Genomic DNA, 19,096 nt, shown 5'->3' with positions numbered 1-19,096 from the left:
AGCCTCACCTGCTGCCCTTTGGCTCTTTGCCTGATCCGTGTGCCCTGCAACCAACTCACCAGGTGAACCTGCCTCCCTTCTCACCAGGCCCATCCTAGTGAATTGGAATAATTACAAGGCAGACACCTGAGGAGTTTCCAGGAGCCCCAGGGAGGGTGAACCTCCCAGGGGTAAAGAGGCAAACAGGCACAGGCCTGTATAAAGTGAACACCGTAAAGTATTGATTCCTAAACACAAGTGAAGCTCTCATGTATTCTTCCCTTTCTCTTATCTTTGTGTGTGTGTGGTCTCCCCACACACGTGATCCTGACCCATGCAGATGGGGTGAGACTCACACAGTCCCCAGACCACCCAACCTGGAGTCTACGTCCCCTTGGTCAGAACACCATGGTTGTGGTCGGAGGGCCCCCAGTGTGTAAACGAGCCAGGTCCCTGGGACTTCCTGGGACCCTAGAAAGAAGTCTAGGGTCAGTCTCCTCTCCCCTCAATTGTCCATGAGAAGTCAGGCCCCTTCTGGTTTCGCTTTGGTTCTGTGTGATTTTTTGCTGGTTTGAAAGCTCATGCTAGAGGTGAACACACTACCTCGGTTCTGGCAGGCTCTGTCTTTCTTGTCCCGCTGAGGCGCTGAGAAAACAGGAGAGCTGGGCTGGGAGACGAGAGGCAGCTCTGTTCTCTTCGGAGGAGAGAGTCGACTGGGAGGAGAGAGTCGACTGGGAGGAGAAAGTCGACTGGAAGGAGAGCACAGCCGCAGCCTCACCTGCTGCCCATTGACTTTCTTCCCGATCCCTGTGCCCTGGAACCAATTCACCAGGTGAACCTGCCTCCCTACTCAACCTGAATGTGCTGGAACATTGGAATGATTACCAGGTAGCCCACCTGAGGGGTCTGTAGGCGTCCCAGGGAAGGTGAACCTGGCAGGGGGACAGACTAGGAGCCCGACCGCAGCACTGACCCCCGGGAGGGCCATGGAGCCCCGCTCAGAGAAGAGCACGGTTACCCAGAGAAGCCCACCTCAGCCCCAGACCCCAGACATCTGAGCACTGACATTCAGATGCAGGCATGGAGTTTTCTAGGACTGAGGCCAGGCCAGGTCTCTACTCAGGTCTCCATGTCCTAGTGCACACGGAATAGTCAGGTCTAATGTTCTCACTGAAGAAAGCACACGGTCTCATTAAAGATAATCAATGTAGACAAGACTTGAAAAGTGAAAATGAAAGTGTTATCGTGTCTGACATTTGTGACCCCATGGACTGTAGCCTGCCAGGCTCCTCCATGCATGGAATTCCCCAGGCAAGAATGTTGGTAGTGGGTAACCATTCACTTCTCCAGGTGATCCTCCCAACCCAGGGATCAAACCCAGGTCTCCTGCATTGCATGCAGATTCTTTTCCATCTCAGCTACAAGGCAACCCCTAGACAAGATTTAGAGAGGCCTGAATCTACCATGTAGACAGAACTTGGTTGGGTTTCAGTTCAGTCGCTCAGTCGTGTCCGACTCTTTGCGACTCCATGAATCACAGCACGCCAGGCCTCCCTGTCCATCACCAACTCCCAGAGTCTACCCAAACTCATGTCCATCGAGTCTGTCTCCTACATTCTGGCTGGAACCAGAATCTCACGTGGCATCAAGGCCTCAAGGAATCTTAAGGCAAGGATCAGCGAGCATCCACTTCTGATGCGCGTGTTCCTAATTCAGAGCTCATTCCTGAGAATACAGCCCCCTAGGCCCATATGCAACCTCAGCTGTGTACTGTGAAACTGAAAAGGATGTCAGGACAGGGTGTTTGTGTGACGCTTAAGGGGAAAAACTAGTGAGACTCAAGCCCTTTCCTGTGTACTCAGGCACATGCCACTCTGTTTCACAGCCCAAATAGCCAACTTGCCCTAAGGCTCTGGTTACCCACAGGAACCAAAGGTGGGCTTAAAAAAGTGCTGCCACCTCGTGGATATTTTCTGTTAAATAAAATTTGATCACAGGTTCTAAAGGAACCTCAATTCACTAGGCCTGGGATTCTGTTGGTGACAACTGCCCTGAGGATCAGGGACGAATATTGGAAAAAAATTTGAAACACCGCTGACTTTCAGGAAACCAACGGCCAAAGGTAAATTGTGATCACAACCCTTTAAGGAAAAAAAAAGACAAAACAAACGCAAATCTCCACCACAGGAAACGATGCTACGATTGATTCCCTAAATGCGGGAGGAATGTCAATCAAAATGACAAGGGAAAATCAAATTTCACCACTCACACTGGCCATCATCACAAGTCTACAAAAAATAAATGCAGGAGAGAGCCTGGAGGAAAAAACAATCACCCTAAGCTGTTGGTGGGAATATACAACAGCATCAGCCAGTATACTATCCCAACCCTGGAGGCTGAGCAGGCTTGGATCCCACTGCTGAACTGGGGTGGGGTTGACACAGCCTGGCACATTGCCATCCGTTGAACCCTTTTTAAAATTCTACTGTCTGCTGTGTTCTGGTGGGGACCAGAGTGCTAAGTGGGACCAAGGCTTCTCAGAGTTGGAGCGATAATCATGGAGCCTCCACTTCTCCTGGTTCTGGGGGTCCCAGCTCAAACCTCCTTCCTGAGAGTGCAGCCTCCTAGGCACATAGGCACCCTCAGCAGTGTGCTGTGGACCCAGAAGGGATTAGTCTGGACGGGGTGTTTGTGAGCTGCTTTAAGGGAGAAAGAAGTGAGACTCAAGCTCTTGGGTGTTTGCTTAGGCACATTCCACTCTAATTCACAGACCAGAAAGCCAACTTTCCTTAAAGATATAGTTGCCCCAGGAACCGAATGTGGGCAAGAAATTGTGCTGCCATCCTGCAGACATTTTCTGTAACTACAACTTGATCACCAGTGCACACAGGCACGTCAATTCACAAGGGCTGTGGTTCTATTAATGACAGCTGCCCTCAGGAAATGCCCTGGGGCAGGTATGGGAGAAATATATTCCAAAACCAGCCAACTCCAGGAAGCCAGCTTCCAAAGGTAAATTGTCCTCACACCCTTTAAAGAAAAAAACCAAAAAATAAAACTAAATCAAACCTCCACCACGGGACAAGATGCTCAGCGTCCCTAAAGGGCTGCAGGAATGCCAATCAAAATGACAAGGGACACCAAATCTCACCATTCACAATGGCCATCATCAAAAGTTGACAAACAACAAATATAGAGAGAGCGTGGAAGAAAAAGAATGCTCCTAAGTTGTTGGTGGCAATATATATTGGCTACAGCCAGTATATGGATAGACTCCGAAAGTACAAAAAACAGCTATCAAAAAGGGCTAAGGTGAAAAAAGTGATGCTATCAAGAAGGGTGTGTTTGTGATGCTTTAAGAGGAAAAAGTAGTGAGACACAAGCCCTTGGGTTTTTGCTCAGGTATATTCCACTCTATTTCACAGCCCGGAAGCCGACTTTCCCGAAGCCTCTGCTTGCCCCGAGAACCAGAGGTGGGCATCAAAAAGTGCTGCCGCCTTGTGGACACTTCCTGCAACTACATCTGACCGCTAGAACTTGGCATCTTTAATTCACAAGGGCTGGGCGGATGCTCATGACAGCTGCCCTCAGGAAACGTTCTGTAGCGGGTATTGCAAGATAAATTCCAAACACAAACGACCCCACCTGCCACAGGTCTATTTCCCTCACATCCTTAAAGGGAAAAAACCCCAACAAACTCCATACCTCCGCCACAGGACAGCATGCTCAGCAGCCCTAATCATTACAGGAGGAATGCCAATCAAAATGACAAAGAGAAATCAAATCCCACCCGTCAGAATGGCCATCCTCAAGTCTACAATAAACACAGGAGTGAGTTTGGAGTAAGGGGAAACCTCCTATACTGTCGGTGGGAACGTACATCGGCAACAACCACAATAAAGGACAGTGTAGGCATGCCCGAATGAAAGCGATCAAGACAATAAGCCTAGGATCTGACATTACCACAGCTGGGCTTATGTTATTCTATATGAAATACAAAAAGGTCCATTTTCATATACGAAATATTCAACATTTTCAACTATGATGTATAGTAAATTCTGTTTCATATATGAAATTTGCACCTATCTTTTCATTTATGAAATATAGAAAACTCATGTATGAAATATGCGCCTATATATTCACCTATAATATATAGAAAATTCTCTATTCATATATGAAATATGCACCTATATTTTCATCTGTGAAATACAGAAAATTTTATTTTTATATGAAATATACATATATTTTCCTCTGTGAAATATGAATATCTTTATATATAAAATATGCATCTATATTTTCATCTATGAAATATAGAAAATTTTATTTCTATGTATGACATATGCACTCATATTTTCATATGAGAAATATGGAAAATTCCATGTTCATATAGGAAACAGGCACCCACAGTGTCATATATGAAATATAAACAATTCTATTTTCATATATAAAATATGCACCCATGTTTTCATATATGAAATATTAAAAGTTCCATTGTCATTCATGAAATATACACTCATGTTTTCATATATTACACGAAGAAATTTCTATTTTCATCTTGAAATAAGCAACTATGTTTTCATATATGAAATAGGGAAAATTCCATTTTCATCCATGAAATATGCACCCATGTTTTCATATATGAAATATAGAAAACTATATTTTATTCATAAAGTATGCACCCATCTCTTTATATATGAAACATTGAAAATTCTATTTTTCAATGAAATATGCACCTTTTTATACATTAAAATCATGCATACTTTTGTATAATATAGAAAATTCTATGTTCATGAAATTTGTACTTATCTTTTCATTCACAAAATAGGAAATATGCACATATGCTTTCATATATGAAATATAGAAAATTGTATTTTCATTCATTAAATTTGCACCCATGTGTTCATATAGGATATACAGAAAATTCTCTTTTCATATATGAAATAATCACTTGACCTGGGCTTCCATCCCATTCCTGGAGCCTCAGCAGGCTGTATACATGGCTGGACTGTGATGGGGTTGAATCGACCAGGCTGGTTGCTCTTCATTAAGGCGCCTCTTAAATCTGTACTTTCTGGTTTGATCTGGCAGGGACCACAGTCCCTAGGGTACACAATCGATGGTGTCCTGACACTTTGGCCTCGGTGACCTTGGAAAAGTCTACTAGCTTCCATGTCTCCTGGTGCTGGGTTCCCCAGCTCAGCCTCCTTCCTGAGAGTGCAGCCTCCTTGGCACTTCATAAGGGTGCTGTGGTCCAGGGATTAGTCTGAAGGAAAGGGGTGAAGCTTTAGGGGGAAGAAGTATTGAGACTAAGCCCTTGGGTGTATACTCAGGCACTGCTGCTGCTGCTGCTGCTAAGTCGCTTCAGTCGTGTCCAACTCTGTGCCGACCCCATAGACGGCAGCTCACCAGGCTCCGCCGTCCCTAGGATTCTCCAGGCAAGAATACTGGAGTGGGTTGTCATTTCCTTCTCCAGTGCATGAAAGGGAAAAGTGAAAGTGAAGTCGCTCAGTCGTGTCCGACTCTTAGCGACCCCATGGACTGTAGCCTACCAGGCTCCTCCGTCCATGGGATTTTCCAGGCAAGAGTACTGGAGTGGGGTGCCATTGCCTTCTCCGATACTCAGGCACACTGCACTTTAATTTACAGCCTAGGAAGCCCGCTCTTCCTTAGGCTCTGGTTGCCTGAGGAATCCGAGTTGGGTGTGGGAAAGTGCTGCCCCCTCGTGGACACTGTCTATAACTGCAACTTGACCACCTGTGCTTACCGGTACCTCCAATTCAACAGACCTCAGTTCAGTTCAGTTCAGTCGCTCAGTCGTGTCCGACTCTTTGTGACCCCATGAACCTAGCACGCCAGGCCTCCCTGTCCATCACCAACTCCCTGAGCCCACCCAAACCCATGTCCATCGAGTTGGTGATGCCACCCAACCATCTCATCCTCTGTCGTCCCCTTCTCCTCCTGCCTTCAATCTTTACCAGCATCAAGGTCTTTTCAAATGAGTCAGCTCTTCGCATCAGGTGGCCAAAGTATTGGAGTTTCAGCTTCAACATCAGTCCTTCCAATGAACACCTGATCTCCTTTAGGATGGACTGGTTGGATCTCCTTGCAGTCCAAGGGACTCTCAAGAGTCTTCTCCAACATCACAGTTCAAAAGCATCAATTCTTCGGTGCTCAGCTTTCTTCATCGTCCAACTCTCACATCCATACATGACCACTGGAAAACCCATAGCCGTGACTAGACGGACCTTCGTTGGCAAAGTAATGTCTCTGCTTTTTAATATGCTATCGAGGTTGGTCATAACTTTCCTTCCAAGGAGTAATCATCTTTTAATTTCATGGCTGCAATCACCATCTGCAGTGATCTTGGAGCCCAGAAAAAGAAAGTCAGCCACTGTTTCCCCATCTATCTGCCATGAAGTGATGGGACCAGATGCCATGATCTTAGTTTTCTGAATGTTGAGCTTTAAGCCAACTTTTTCACTCTCCTCTTTCACTTTCATCAAGAGGCTCTTTAGTTCTTCTTCACTTTCTGCCATAAGGGTAGTGTCATCTACAGACCTTGGGGACTGTTAATAACAGCTGCCTTCAGAAAAGGTCCTCGGGAGAATATTGCAGAAAAAAATACAAACACAACTGACCTTCAAAAAATCAACTAAAACTGGTAAGTTTTCCTCACAACCATGAAGGAGGAAAAAAAAAAAAAAACTTAACCTCCACAGGACCAGATGCTGAGCATTCCTAATTACTACAGGAGGAATGGCAACCAAAATGACAATGAGAAATCAAATCTCACCAGATTGGCCATCCTCACAAGACTGCAAACAATAAATGCAACCTAAGCCTACCATTTGACATTCCCACATCTGGGCCTATATCCCAAGAAAACCATCTTTCAAGCAGTCACATGCACCCCAATGTTCACTTCAGCACTCGTTAAAGCAGCCTGAACGCAGACCCAGCAAAATGTCCAGATTAAAGCCTAAAAGCAATGTGGCACATACAGAAAATGATCTAATACTCAGCCATGAAAGACTACCACTGAAATCATCAAATTATGCCACTGGTAGTCACAGGGATAGATCTTGGAGGATCATACACCAAGTGAAGTCAGCCAGCCAGAGGAAGACTGTAACATGTGATGTCCCTTCTGGGCAAAAGAGATACAAAGGAATTTAAACATAATATTTAAACATAAACATAATACATAAACATAACATAAACATAAAACAGAATTTAAACATAAAAAGAGACTGAGAATTTAAATACAAACAAAGAATTCAAAAAAAATTAATAAAACCAAAGAAAAGCCAGGGATTAATTAGCAAGTCAGGACTAACATATACACAGAAATGTGTATGTGTAATAGATAATCTACAAGGATTATCCCCTTCCTTTCTTTGTTCCTTCTACAGAAATCTGTATCTCTACCATATCCACAGAAATCTGTATATGTAACAGATAGTCCACAAGGACACGATATTCAGCACAGGGAACTTTGCTCCACCTTCTGCAATAACCTCCACAGCAGATGAATCCGAAAAAGAACACGTATGCTTTACATACATGTCATAACTCAATCAGGTAGCTGGATACTAGCAACAGGCACAACATTGCACACCGACGATACTGCAGCATACCACAGGCACGAAATTAAAGAAAAGAATATGGAAGAAAAGCCTTGCCGAGTTGGTTTCTGCTGACTTCCTGACCCCGGCTGCTATCCCATGGCTGCAGCCCGAGCAGACTTCGGTCCAAGGCTGGACTGGGGTGGGGCTGAAACCACCAGACAGGGTGCCCTTAATTGAGTCCCCTCTTAAACTTGTACCTTCTGGTTTGCTCTGACAGGGGCCATAGTCCTTAGCACACCTAAAGGATGTTTTGATGACTATCTGGCCTCAAGAACCTTGGAAATGCCACCCAGCTTTCAGTCCTCCTGGTGCTGGGGTTCCCATCTTAAACCTCCTTCTTGAGAGTGCAGCCTCCTAGCACCTCAGCAGGGTGCTGTGGCCCTGGTTGGGATGAGTCTGGAGGAAAGGGGTGAAGCTTTAGGGGGAACATGTAGTGATACACAAGCCCTTGGGTGTTTGCTCAGGTACATTCCACTCTAGTTCACAGCCTAGGAAGCCAACTTTTCCTTAGATTCTGGTTGCCCCAAGAACCAGAGTTGGGCATGAAAACCGCTGCCACCATGTGGACATTTTCTGTAACTACAAGTTGACCGCCTGTGCTTACCAGCCAGGCACCTCTGTCCATGGGATTTCCCGCACAAGAATACTGGAGTGGGTTGCCATTCCCTTCTCCAGGGGATCTTCCTGAGCCAGGGATTGAACCCGGGTTTCCTGCACTGCAGGCAGATTCTTTACCATCTGAGTCACCAAGGAAGCCTGACCTGTGCTTACTGGCACTTCCAATTCACAACCTTTTGGGGGCCATTAATGACAGTTGCCCTCAGGAAAAGTCCTAGAAAGAACATTGCAGAAATAAATTACAAACACAACCCACTATCAAAAAGTTAACTGAAACAGGTGTATTTTCCTTGCAACCATGAAGGAGAAAAGAAAAAGAAAAAAACCATACCTTCACAGGACAAGATATTCAGCATCCTGAATTATTACAGGAGGAATGCCAATCAAAACAACTACAAGAAATAAAATTATACCAGTCAGAATGACCATCCTCACAAGTCTACAAACAGTAAATGGAGGAGAGGGTCAAGAGGAGAGGGGAACCCCCCCGACACACACAGTTGGTAGGAAGGGACACTGGCAATAGCTACTAGAAAAGACAGCCCTGACACGCCAGAAAAACTTCCAAGGGAAATATGCCGAGGAGCTGACATTCCCACACCTAGGCCTGGCATCCCGATAAAGCCATCATTCAAAATGACACACTGCAGCATTATTTACAACGGCCGAGACACACGACCATCAAAAGGTCCACCGACAGATCAAAGCTTAAAGAACATGCGGTACATATAAGCACACAGAACTTCGCTCTACCTTCTGCAGTAAATTCTATGGAAAAAGAATCCAAAGAAGAACAGACATACTGTATGTATATGTCAATACTGAATCCAGCGTTGTACACTGACAGTAAGCACAAAACTACAAATCAACTATACTCCAACATAGGATCGGCATGAGGAAAAAAAGAAAGAAAAAAAGCAATGCCTAGTTTATTCCCTGCAAACTCCCTCTCTGGGGATACTATCCCATCCCTGGAGTCTGGAGTCTCATGTCTGGACTGGGATGGCATTGAGAAAGCCAGCTGGAGACAACCAAAATTTTAAAAGAGATGAGTCACCCTGCGATTCTGGCCCCACTACGTAAAACAGCCAAGACAGAGAATCAAGTTAATTGTAGAACAGATGAATGGATAGACACAGACAATGGGGTACATGTACACATGACAATATTTCTCAACAATAAAGAACTGGGAAATAATGTCAAGTTTGGCCACAGAAAAGAAAGTAGAGCTGATCATTCCAAGTGAATTAAGGCGGACAGGGAGAGACAAGTATCATATGATATCAGTCCAGGTGGAATCTAGAGATGCATAAAGATGAACTTGTTGCCTGGAGAAAATGCCTCATAGACTTAGAAATTTCCAGTCACAAAGAGATAAAGATGTGGAGCATGGAGAAATGAGTAACTTCAGACTAATATAAGCCCAACACTGTTTATAAAATAAATGACCAAGACCCACTGTATAACACAATGAAACTTACTCCACACTCTGTAATAACCTATATAGAATAAACCCAAAATATATACATATTTATGTATTAATAGAAGTGAAACAAGTTGTGGTAGAAGGAAAAGGAAAAAAAAACACCACCGAGGCAGTAATTCACCTATACACTCCAGTTCAAACGGTGGGAAAAACGAAAAAGAAATGCTAACTCTGATCAGAGACACCGATGTAAAGAACAGACTTTTGGACTCAGTGGGAGAAGGTGAGTGTAGGATGATTTGAGAGAGAATAGCATTGAAACATGTACATTATCATATGGAAAACAGATGACCAGCGCAAGTTCAATGCATGAAGCAGGGCACCCAAAGCCAGTGCTCTGGGACAATTCAGAGGGACAGGGTGGGGAGGGAGGCGGGGGGGGGTTCAGGATGTGGGGGACACATGTATACCTGTGGTCGATCCATGTTGATGTATGGCAAAAACCATCACAGTATTGTAAAGTACTTATTCTCCAACTAAAATAAATAAATTAAAAAAAATAAAATTTTTTTAAAAAGCAAAAAAAAAAAAAAAAAAGACTGTTGTCACATATCTGGAGCCTGATTGGCTTGGGTCCCAAGGCTGGAGTGTCCTGGGCTGAGAGAGCTGGGAGCATGTGGCAGGCCGTGTGCCTCCACAATGGACCTGGAGTGCCCATTATCCTCCAGATGCAGGCGGGATAATTTAAGGGATTGGAATTAACATACACACATTAATATACGTCAAATAGATGATCAACAACTACCTACTGAATAGCATAGGGAAGTTTATTGAACACACCCTAATCACCTATATGAAACGAGAACCCAAACGAGAATAGATAAATATTACGTATTAATGAACCAAGTTCCTGAACACCTGAAACACACACATACAAATCACTCACACAGCTCAACATAAACAACAGCAACAACAAATCTCAATAAAAAATCGCCCACAGATCTAAATGCACGTTTCTCCAGAGAGGTCATAGAGATGGCCATAAAGAACATAAAAATACACTCAGCATCACCAGTTCTTAGAGAAAAATCAAATGTACAACGAGGTGTCACCTCACACTGATCAGAGTGGCCATATCAAAAAACCTACAGCAATAAATTCTGCAGAGGGTGTGAAGAGAAGGCAGCCCTCCTAAACTGTTGGTAGGAATATAAAATGGTACACCCACTAGGGGATACATTATAGAGGGTCTCAAAAAACTAAACATAGAAATACCAAGTGATGCAGCAATTTCATACCAAGGCTTAGATCCCGAGAAAAACCAAAATTTATAAACACACCTATACCCCACTACTGATCATGGCAGCACTAGGTACAATAGCCAAGACAAGGAAGCAACTCGAGTATACTAGGACAGAGGGATGGATACAGGAAATTGGGTGCATATACCCAGCGCAGTATCACTCAGACATACAGAAGGATGAAACACTGCCGTTTCCAGTTACAGGGAAGAAACCAGAGGTGATCACACTAAGTGAAGTGAGACAGGGAAAGGGAGATATCATAGAATACCCCTTCTGGTGGAATCTAAAAATGGATACAAATGAACTTCATTACAAAAGAGAAACACCACAGACTTAGGAAAGAAAGTTATGGGTGCCAAAATGGAAAGGGGGAGCAGGGAGTAATTAGCTGGCTCAGACCAATATATACACATTAAAACAGGTGCTGCTGTTGTTTAGTCGCTCAGTTGTGTCTGACTCTTTGTGACCGTAGGGACCGTAGTCCACCAGGCTCCTCTGTCCGTGGAATTCTCCCGGCAAGAATACTGGAGTGGGTTGCCATTTCCTTCTCCAGGGGATCTTCCCAACCCAGGGATTGAACCCATGTCTCCTGCAATTCTCCCGCATTGCAGGCGGATTCTTTACCAATGAGCCAGCAGGGAAACCATAAAACAGGTGCTGAAGAGCTCTTAATAGTCACAAGTATGACAGGGCTGTAAATGATACCTGCCCTCAAAAAATGTCCTGGGGTAAGTTATGAGAAAAGAATTCCAAACAGGGCCAAGTTTCAAGTCAGTTTCAAGAGGTAAATTGTACTCACAAGGTATAAAATAATAAAAGCACATGGAAAGATACTCCACACCAGTAATTATTAAATCAATGCCAATCAAACTACAGTGAGGTATTACCTCACACTGATCACAATGGCCATTGTCAAAAAGATCTACGATAATACTGCAGAGAATGTACAGAAAAGGGAATCCTCCCACAATCGTGGTGGGAATGTAACTGGTGAAGCCATTAGGGAAAACAGCATGGAGGTTCTCTGAAAAACCAGACACAGATGTATCATATGATCCTGCAATCCCTTCCCAGGCTTAGATGTGGAGAAATTCATCATTTGAAATGATACGTGCACCCCAATTTTCAGGGTAGCACTATTTACAATATCCAAGACATAGAATCCACCAAAATGTCCAGTGACAGAAAAACGAAGACTACACGGTCATAAAACAGAAAAATAATATTGGGAGCAGCATAGATGTACTAAGAAATTATTATACTAAGTAAGGTAACTCAGAGAGAAAAAGACAAATATCCTAAGATACCACGTATAGGTGGGATCTATAAATTCATACCAAGGAACTAATGTGCAAAACAGAAACAGACTCACAGACTGAGAAAACCAAATTATGATGATCAAAACAAAGTTAGAAGGGAGGGGTAAATTAAGAGTTTGGAATGAAAATAAACACACTAATATATATATCAAGTTGATAATGAAGAAGGACCTATGGAATAAATAGAACAGGCAACTCTACTGAAAAAAATGCTAATATCCTATATGAGGCAAAAAACAGTAAAAGGATAGATATATGTCTATGTATAACTGAAGGAAGTTCGTATATACCTAAAACAAAACACTGGAAATCAACTCTGCTCAAATTTAAAATAACAATGAAGTTAGGAATTAAATTACATGAGCTCAGTCTAGGGGAAACCAGACAGTCATGACCCCTGTGATTAGACGTGTGATATGCTATGAGATTAATACGACACCACCAAAGATTTTCACTCAGCAGATCACAGAGCAGAAACCCACTCAAAGGTGCTTGACCTCATATGACTGCGACAAGATGAAGAGAAGGAAAAGGACCACCGGTTAATCAGGGCAACACCCTCAATTCAGATGCTGGGAATTTCCGAGGAGACAAGACAAACTGCAGGTAAAGAGCAGATATGTGGTCTCCGGGTACAGGATCCTGACCCGTGGGGGGGGCGGGCGGTGAGACCCACACAATCTCCAGACCCTGTACCTGGGGACACATTTCCACAGCCTCCAAGGTGACACCACCTCCCCAGACCCTCCACTTGGGGTCCCATGACCATTGGTTAGGACACCATGTCTCTGCTGCTTGGGCCCCTAAAGTGAAAACAAGTGGGTTCCTGTAATCTCCTGGGATGGCAGAAAGAAGTGTAGGGTCGGTCTCCTCTCCCCACACTGGTCCCAGAGAAGTCCTCCTCTTTTCCCTTTGGTTCTGTGTGATAGTAACTGTTTTTACAGCTTTCATGATAATGTTGAACACACTACCTTGGTTCTGGCAGGCTTGGTTCTTTCTTGTTCCACTGAGGTGTTGAGAAAACACGCCAGACGCAGGGCTGGGAGACGAGGGGCAGGTCTGCTCTCTGCTGAGGAGGGACGGTCGACTGGAAGGAAATCACAGTAGCAGCCTCACCTGCTGCCCTTTGGCTCTTTGCCTGATCCGTGTGCCCTGCAACCAACTCACCAGGTGAACCTGCCTCCCTTCTCACCAGGCCCATCCTAGTGAATTGGAATAATTACAAGGCAGACACCTGAGGAGTTTCCAGGAGCCCCAGGGAGGGTGAACCTCCCAGGGGTAAAGAGGCAAACAGGCACAGGCCTGTATAAAGTGAACACCGTAAAGTATTGATTCCTAAACACAAGTGAAGCTCTCATGTATTCTTCCCTTTCTCTTATCTTTGTGTGTGTGTGGTCTCCCCACACACGTGATCCTGACCCATGCAGATGGGGTGAGACTCACACAGTCCCCAGACCACCCAACCTGGAGTCTACGTCCCCTTGGTCAGAACACCATGGTTGTGGTCGGAGGGCCCCCAGTGTGTAAACGAGCCAGGTCCCTGGGACTTCCTGGGACCCTAGAAAGAAGTCTAGGGTCAGTCTCCTCTCCCCTCAATTGTCCATGAGAAGTCAGGCCCCTTCTGGTTTCGCTTTGGTTCTGTGTGATTTTTTGCTGGTTTGAAAGCTCATGCTAGAGGTGAACACACTACCTCGGTTCTGGCAGGCTCTGTCTTTCTTGTCCCGCTGAGGCGCTGAGAAAACAGGAGAGCTGGGCTGGGAGACGAGAGGCAGCTCTGTTCTCTTCGGAGGAGAGAGTCGACTGGGAGGAGAGAGTCGACTGGGAGGAGAAAGTCGACTGGAAGGAGAGCACAGCCGCAGCCTCACCTGCTGCCCATTGACTTTCTTCCCGATCCCTGTGCCCTGGAACCAATTCACCAGGTGAACCTGCCTCCCTACTCAACCTGAATGTGCTGGAACATTGGAATGATTACCAGGTAGCCCACCTGAGGGGTCTGTAGGCGTCCCAGGGAAGGTGAACCTGGCAGGGGGACAGACTAGGAGCCCGACCGCAGCACTGACCCCCGGGAGGGCCATGGAGCCCCGCTCAGAGAAGAGCACGGTTACCCAGAGAAGCCCACCTCAGCCCCAGACCCCAGACATCTGAGCACTGACATTCAGATGCAGGCATGGAGTTTTCTAGGACTGAGGCCAGGCCAGGTCTCTACTCAGGTCTCCATGTCCTAGTGCACACGGAATAGTCAGGTCTAATGTTCTCACTGAAGAAAGCACACGGTCTCATTAAAGATAATCAATGTAGACAAGACTTGAAAAGTGAAAATGAAAGTGTTATCGTGTCTGACATTTGTGACCCCATGGACTGTAGCCTGCCAGGCTCCTCCATGCATGGAATTCCCCAGGCAAGAATGTTGGTAGTGGGTAACCATTCACTTCTCCAGGTGATCCTCCCAACCCAGGGATCAAACCCAGGTCTCCTGCATTGCATGCAGATTCTTTTCCATCTCAGCTACAAGGCAACCCCTAGACAAGATTTAGAGAGGCCTGAATCTACCATGTAGACAGAACTTGGTTGGGTTTCAGTTCAGTCGCTCAGTCGTGTCCGACTCTTTGCGACTCCATGAATCACAGCACGCCAGGCCTCCCTGTCCATCACCAACTCCCAGAGTCTACCCAAACTCATGTCCATCGAGTCTGTCTCCTACATTCTGGCTGGAACCAGAATCTCACGTGGCATCAAGGCCTCAAGGAATCTTAAGGCAAGGATCAGCGAGCATCCACTTCTGATGCGCGTGTTCCTAATTCAGAGCTCATTCCTGAGAATACAGCCCCCTAGGCCCATATGCAACCTCAGCTGTGTACTGTGAAACTGAAAAGGATGTCAGGACAGGGTGTTTGTGTGACGCTTAAGGGGAAAAACTAGTGAGACTCAAGCCCTTTCCTGTGTACTCAGGCACATGCCACTCTGTTTCACAGCCCAAATAGCCAACTTGCCCTAAGGCTCTGGTTACCCACAGGAACCAAAGGTGGGCTTAAAAAAGTGCTGCCACCTCGTGGATATTTTCTGTTAAATAAAATTTGATCACAGGTTCTAAAGGAACCTCAATTCACTAGGCCTGGGATTCTGTTGGTGACAACTGCCCTGAGGATCAGGGACGAATATTGGAAAAAAATTTGAAACACCGCTGACTTTCAGGAAACCAACGGCCAAAGGTAAATTGTGATCACAACCCTTTAAGGAAAAAAAAAGACAAAACAAACGCAAATCTCCACCACAGGAAACGATGCTACGATTGATTCCCTAAATGCGGGAGGAATGTCAATCAAAATGACAAGGGAAAATCAAATTTCACCACTCACACTGGCCATCATCACAAGTCTACAAAAAATAAATGCAGGAGAGAGCCTGGAGGAAAAAACAATCACCCTAAGCTGTTGGTGGGAATATACAACAGCATCAGCCAGTATACTATCCCAACCCTGGAGGCTGAGCAGGCTTGGATCCCACTGCTGAACTGGGGTGGGGTTGACACAGCCTGGCACATTGCCATCCGTTGAACCCTTTTTAAAATTCTACTGTCTGCTGTGTTCTGGTGGGGACCAGAGTGCTAAGTGGGACCAAGGCTTCTCAGAGTTGGAGCGATAATCATGGAGCCTCCACTTCTCCTGGTTCTGGGGGTCCCAGCTCAAACCTCCTTCCTGAGAGTGCAGCCTCCTAGGCACATAGGCACCCTCAGCAGTGTGCTGTGGACCCAGAAGGGATTAGTCTGGACGGGGTGTTTGTGAGCTGCTTTAAGGGAGAAAGAAGTGAGACTCAAGCTCTTGGGTGTTTGCTTAGGCACATTCCACTCTAATTCACAGACCAGAAAGCCAACTTTCCTTAAAGATATAGTTGCCCCAGGAACCGAATGTGGGCAAGAAATTGTGCTGCCATCCTGCGGACATTTTCTGTAACTACAACTTGATCACCAGTGCACACAGGCACGTCAATTCACAAGGGCTGTGGTTCTATTAATGACAGCTGCCCTCAGGAAATGCCCTGGGGCAGGTATGGGAGAAATATATTCCAAAACCAGCCAACTCCAGGAAGCCAGCTTCCAAAGGTAAATTGTCCTCACACCCTTTAAAGAAAAAAACCAAAAAATAAAACTAAATCAAACCTCCACCACGGGACAAGATGCTCAGCGTCCCTAAAGGGCTGCAGGAATGCCAATCAAAATGACAAGGGACACCAAATCTCACCATTCACAATGGCCATCATCAAAAGTTGACAAACAACAAATATAGAGAGAGCGTGGAAGAAAAAGAATGCTCCTAAGTTGTTGGTGGCAATATATATTGGCTACAGCCAGTATATGGATAGACTCCGAAAGTACAAAAAACAGCTATCAAAAAGGGCTAAGGTGAAAAAAGTGATGCTATCAAGAAGGGTGTGTTTGTGATGCTTTAAGAGGAAAAAGTAGTGAGACACAAGCCCTTGGGTTTTTGCTCAGGTATATTCCACTCTATTTCACAGCCCGGAAGCCGACTTTCCCGAAGCCTCTGCTTGCCCCGAGAACCAGAGGTGGGCATCAAAAAGTGCTGCCGCCTTGTGGACACTTCCTGCAACTACATCTGACCGCTAGAACTTGGCATCTTTAATTCACAAGGGCTGGGCGGATGCTCATGACAGCTGCCCTCAGGAAACGTTCTGTAGCGGGTATTGCAAGATAAATTCCAAACACAAACGACCCCACCTGCCACAGGTCTATTTCCCTCACATCCTTAAAGGGAAAAAACCCCAACAAACTCCATACCTCCGCCACAGGACAGCATGCTCAGCAGCCCTAATCATTACAGGAGGAATGCCAATCAAAATGACAATGAGAAATCAAATCCCACCCGTCAGAATGGCCATCCTCAAGTCTACAATAAACACAGGAGTGAGTTTGGAGTAAGGGGAAACCTCCTATACTGTCGGTGGGAACGTACATCGGCAACAACCACAATAAAGGACAGTGTAGGCATGCCCGAATGAAAGCGATCAAGACAATAAGCCTAGGATCTGACATTACCACAGCTGGGCTTATGTTATTCTATATGAAATACAAAAAGGTCCATTTTCATATACGAAATATTCAACATTTTCAACTATGATGTATAGTAAATTCTGTTTCATATATGAAATTTGCACCTATCTTTTCATTTATGAAATATAGAAAACTCATGTATGAAATATGCGCCTATATATTCACCTATAATATATAGAAAATTCTCTATTCATATATGAAATATGCACCTATATTTTCATCTGTGAAATACAGAAAATTTTATTTTTATATGAAATATACATATATTTTCCTCTGTGAAATATGAATATCTTTATATATAAAATATGCATCTATATTTTCATCTATGAAATATAGAAAATTTTATTTCTATGTATGACATATGCACTCATATTTTCATATGAGAAATATGGAAAATTCCATGTTCATATAGGAAACAGGCACCCACAGTGTCATATATGAAATATAAACAATTCTATTTTCATATATAAAATATGCACCCATGTTTTCATATATGAAATATTAAAAGTTCCATTGTCATTCATGAAATATACACTCATGTTTTCATATATTACACGAAGAAATTTCTATTTTCATCTTGAAATAAGCAACTATGTTTTCATATATGAAATAGGGAAAATTCCATTTTCATCCATGAAATATGCACCCATGTTTTCATATATGAAATATAGAAAACTATATTTTATTCATAAAGTATGCACCCATCTCTTTATATATGAAACATTGAAAATTCTATTTTTCAATGAAATATGCACCTTTTTATACATTAAAATCATGCATACTTTTGTATAATATAGAAAATTCTATGTTCATGAAATTTGTACTTATCTTTTCATTCACAAAATAGGAAATATGCACATATGCTTTCATATATGAAATATAGAAAATTGTATTTTCATTCATTAAATTTGCACCCATGTGTTCATATAGGATATACAGAAAATTCTATTTTCATATATGAAATAATCACTTGACCTGGGCTTCCATCCCATTCCTGGAGCCTCAGCAGGCTGTATACATGGCTGGACTGTGATGGGGTTGAATCGACCAGGCTGGTTGCTCTTCATTAAGGCGCCTCTTAAATCTGTACTTTCTGGTTTGATCTGGCAGGGACCACAGTCCCTAGGGTACACAATCGATGGTGTCCTGACACTTTGGCCTCGGTGACCTTGGAAAAGTCTACTAGCTTCCATGTCTCCTGGTGCTGGGTTCCCCAGCTCAGCCTCCTTCCTGAGAGTGCAGCCTCCTTGGCACTTCATAAGGGTGCTGTGGTCCAGGGATTAGTCTGAAGGAAAGGGGTGAAGCTTTAGGGGGAAGAAGTATTGAGACTAAGCCCTTGGGTGTATACTCAGGCACTGCTGCTGCTGCTGCTGCTAAGTCGCTTCAGTCGTGTCCAACTCTGTGCCGACCCCATAGACGGCAGCTCACCAGGCTCCGCCGTCCCTAGGATTCTCCAGGCAAGAATACTGGAGTGGGTTGTCATTTCCTTCTCCAGTGCATGAAAGGGAAAAGTGAAAGTGAAGTCGCTCAGTCGTGTCCGACTCTTAGCGACCCCATGGACTGTAGCCTACCAGGCTCCTCCGTCCATGGGATTTTCCAGGCAAGAGTACTGGAGTGGGGTGCCATTGCCTTCTCCGATACTCAGGCACACTGCACTTTAATTTACAGCCTAGGAAGCCCGCTCTTCCTTAGGCTCTGGTTGCCTGAGGAATCCGAGTTGGGGGTGGGAAAGTGCTGCCCCCTCGTGGACACTGTCT

General features: G+C 44.6%; 1 protein-coding gene across 2 annotated transcripts in view; it reads right to left on the bottom strand.

Annotated features, from left to right (window-relative positions):
- Window positions 1-19,096, bottom strand: part of LOC145530502 (uncharacterized) — a 146,767-nt gene that overhangs the window by 53,063 nt on the left and 74,608 nt on the right. Inside the window, exon 1 of one of the 2 annotated variants that reach the window (XR_014071844.1) lies at window positions 13,246-13,610. The exons of the other annotated variant lie outside the window; for it this stretch is intronic. The gene's annotated coding sequence lies outside the window, so the exon portion shown is untranslated. Of the gene's footprint in view, window positions 1-13,245; window positions 13,611-19,096 lie in introns of those variants that run through there. 2 annotated transcript variants of the gene reach the window in all.

This window comes from Giraffa tippelskirchi, chromosome 12 (genome assembly GCF_054371585.1).
Source record: "Giraffa tippelskirchi isolate mGirTip1 chromosome 12, T2T-mGirTip1v1.2.pri, whole genome shotgun sequence".
Lineage (NCBI taxonomy): Eukaryota > Metazoa > Chordata > Mammalia > Artiodactyla > Giraffidae > Giraffa > Giraffa tippelskirchi.
The sequence above is the reverse complement of the archived record's forward strand: the minus strand, read 5'-3'. Positions and strand labels throughout refer to the sequence as shown.